A 3,979-nucleotide genomic window follows, 5' to 3' on the forward strand; every position below is an offset into this window, starting at 1 on the left:
CATGATACGGCAACGCACACCCTAACAACAAAGCATGCGGCAGCGAGCGGAGGAGGACTCTGGGCACAGGACCAGGTGAAGCAAGGCAACATCAAGTTGCTTAAATTGCAGCTCTGCCACTCACTTTCTGCATGCCTCTGGGTAAGTCTCCCAACCCCTCTGGCTCCTTTTCTTCATCTGTCCAGTGAGGTGAGAGTTCAGACCTCACAGCACTTAGCACTAGTAACCGTTCGATGAAAAGCGGCCATTTTCCTTAGGTATTAATAGGGCCCGCATTCTTGGTGTCAATGGACCTGGCAGGGAGAGAGACTGAGCCTTTTGAAGGCAACACTTAGGGCAAGCAGCCGTCCTGGGATGGAGGCGGCGATTGGGCTGTGTGGGATCTCAGAGCCAGAAACATCTCAGGGCCAGTGGAAAGGGAAGACACGCTGCATCACGGCTGCAGGACAATGGCGAGGACCTTTGGAGCTGGGTCGTTTCATCCTCAGACAAACGGGTTCACGACTGGGAGGTTCACACGAGGGCTGAGGCCACCCAAGTGCTCCTGCGGGGGTTCCCACGTTGAAACAATAGATAATGCTTCTAAAAGATTGATCAACATGCTCTTGTCCTGAGAAGAGTGGGGAGAGGCTCAGTAGCTGTGCACTGTTTCCTCATGAGATGCCTCTGTCCTTCGTAGTCCTTTTGGGGTTGCTTAACACTTGTCGTTTCAGCAGGTGCCCTTGCCCTGGAGGGAAGAGATAGCAGGGCTGCTGAGCGTTGGGCTAGAGTTTCAGTCTAGGGGGCCGGCCCCGTGGCCAAGTGGCTGAGTTTATGTGGTTTGCTTTAGTGGCCCAGGGTTTCACCCGTTTGGATCCTGGGTGCGGACCTGGCACCACTCATCAGGCCACGCTGAGGCCGTGTCTCACATAGTGCAACTAGAAGGATCTGCAACTAGAATAGACAGCTATGTACTGGGAGGCACTGGGGAGAAGAAGAAGAGGAGGAAAGAAAACAACGTTTAGCAAAAGAATTTCAGTCTTGTCTCTCCTGTGTGTGAGGACCTCCACATTCCCAATCTTTGTTCCTCATAGCTGTCTCATTTCATCTTTTCTCTCGGTTTCTTTCTGTCGTTAACCACTTCAGACACTTGTCTGTTCTACTAATGTCCTAACCTCTATCAGGCCTTTATCCTGCCTCTTCCTGCAGAGCAGCTATGCCTGGCACCTCACTGCCGTTCAAATCTCAGCTCAACCATCAGCTGCTCTGAAAGACCTTGCCAGACCACCTTCTATGAAGTAGCACTTCTGAATACACACCTGGCCCTCAGGTTTTCTCTTCCCATATCACCCTGAGTATTTCTTTCATGGAATTTACTATCATTTGCTGTATTCAGTCTTTATGCATTTGTCACCTTGGCGCCAAGTACCTAGTTGACACTCGCTTTATGCTGCTTGCTGGAATGAATGCATGAATGTAGCAATGTCTGTACGTGTCCACATTTGTGGGTTCTATTTGAACAGACAGAAAATCTTTCTGGATCTTAGTCATGACTTTGACTCTAGCCCTGTCTCCTCATCTGGCCCCAGTGTGGATCTGAGAGCCCCTGAGTTTCCAGGAACCTGATATAGAGGCTTGATTGATGCCGTGGAACCTGTCGTACCCCAGCTCTGAAGATTCATTTTTAAAACTGAGTCCATGGGGGCTGGCCCGGTGGCGTAGCAGTTAAGTGTGCACACTCTGCTTCAGCGGTCTGTGGTTCCGGTGAACTGGCCCACTCAGCTCCCAGGCGTGGACCTATGTACCACTTCTCAAGCCACGCTTTGGCAGGCATCCCACGTATAAAATAGAGGAAGATCAGCACAGATGTTAGCTCAGGGCAAATCTTCCTCAGCACACAAGGAGGATTGGCAGTGCGTGTTAGCTCAGGGTTAATCTTCCTCAAAAAAAAGAAGAAAAAAGTCAAGTCTATGAGTCTTTTTCATGCTTGTGTCCTGACCCAGGCTGGGCCTCCCCATCCCTTAATCCTGCCATGTGAGTCTGGAGTCATGGGATATAAACTGGAGTCCTGAAATTTGAATTCCGCCTTCAGGAATTCTTTGTTTCGTGAGTCAAGACCCTGCACATTTTCTACATGCTGTAGACATGATGCACACTCTCCACTTCCTCACCGCTCCGTCCTGACCAGCTCAACCATTTGTGTAACATGCCTAGTTCCAGCAGAATGTTAAATATGTGACATGTGCTACAGACCAAGTTATGTCTGCGCGCCCCCAGAAGGATTCCTGAGCAGTAGAGCACAGTGGTCACATGGTTTTTGGGGGGTCTGACAGGCCTGTGTTCCGATCCTAGTTCCCTGCTTCAAGACTGTGTGTCCCTGACCAGTTGCTAAACATCTCTGTGCCTCGGCCACCTCATCGGTCAATCGGAAGGGCTCAGTTTGCTTTTCTGCAGAACCAATTTAGCCCACATTCTGCTGGATAGTGATTTGTTCTGAATGCTGCTGGGAAGTTCTCCTGCCGGGGCTGGCTCAGCTGATCTCAGCTGAGGCTCACTGATGTGCCTGCGGTCGGCCGCTGGCTGGCGGACCTCGGGTCTCCCGCACATTCTCTCATCCCCCAGTGGGCACCTTGGGCTCATTGAGCTGCTCCGAGTTCCAGGAGCAGCAAGAAATGGCAAGCCCTAGTGTACACGTGCTTCCCAAGCCTCTGCTTCCGTCACATTCACTAACATCCATTAGCCAAGGCCTGTCATGTGGCCGAGCCCAGATTCAAGAGATGGGGAAGTAGACTCTGCTTCTCACTGGGGAGAGGAATTTGTGTGAGGATGAAAATGAAAAGTGCTTAGCAAAGGTCCCGACATGTAGACAACAAGCGGTAAAGGACTCGCACCCTTTCTTACACCCAACTGTGAGAAGGACCCCAGCACGTGGGAACCCCCGCAGGAGCACTTGGGTGGCCTCAGCCCTCGTGTGAACCTCCCAGTCGTGAACCCGTTTGTCTGAGGATGAAACGACCCAGCTCCAAAGGTCCTCGCCATTGTCCTGCAGCCGTGATGCAGCGTGTCTTCCCTTTCCACTGGCCCTGAGATGTTTCTGGCTCTGAGATCCCACACAGCCCAATCGCCGCCTCCATCCCAGGACGGCTGCTTGCCCTAAGTGTTGCCTTCAAAAGGCTCAGTCTCTCTCCCTGCCAGGTCCATTGACACCAAGAATGCGGGCCCTATTAATACCTAAGGAAAATGGCCGCTTTTCATCGAACGGTTACTAGTGCTAAGTGCTGTGAGGTCTGAACTCTCACCTCACTGGACAGATGAAGAAAAGGAGCCAGAGGGGTTGGGAGACTTACCCAGAGGCATGCAGAAAGTGAGTGGCAGAGCTGCAATTTAAGCAACTTGATGTTGCCTTGCTTCACCTGGTCCTGTGCCCAGAGTCCTCCTCCGCTCGCTGCCGCATGCTTTGTTGTTAGGGTGTGCGTTGCCGTATCATGAACGTCCTTTCAGAGTTGAGCACCGACACCAACATTTGGAGGTGCTACGTCCTCTGTGTTCAGGGACCTTGGCTGTCCTATTCACTTACAACCCTCCCCCAGCACCAAGGCTGTTCCAAGCTGCCCGTCAGTCTTCCTGCTGTCTCTGTCCCCTCCCTCAGGGAGGCGTTTCAGCGCCCCTGCCTGGAGTCCCCACCTCCCCATGCCTGTGTCCCTCCAGCTCCAGGCCTGAGAAAACTGCAACAGCCGGCGGAGATGATACTGTCCTCACTCACCATCCTGACACTGTGGGCCTTAAGCTGGAAAAAGAGGGGCTGTCACGGAAGCTGAGACATGAGACCTGTGGGGGCACTCAGCTGGGCTCCTTCATCCTGGACAGCGACAGCCTCTACGTCGTTGGGGAGCATCTATTTAGTAACCCCATACTGAAGCTAAGGATGGGCCCCAGGAGGATGTGCACTCTCCAGTGTTCCTCAGGAGCCATCCTGTGTGTCTAGTCTTCCAGCTGAGCA

Source organism: Equus caballus, unplaced genomic scaffold (assembly GCF_041296265.1).
Source record: "Equus caballus isolate H_3958 breed thoroughbred unplaced genomic scaffold, TB-T2T haplotype2-0001094, whole genome shotgun sequence".
In the NCBI taxonomy this organism is placed as follows: domain Eukaryota; kingdom Metazoa; phylum Chordata; class Mammalia; order Perissodactyla; family Equidae; genus Equus; species Equus caballus.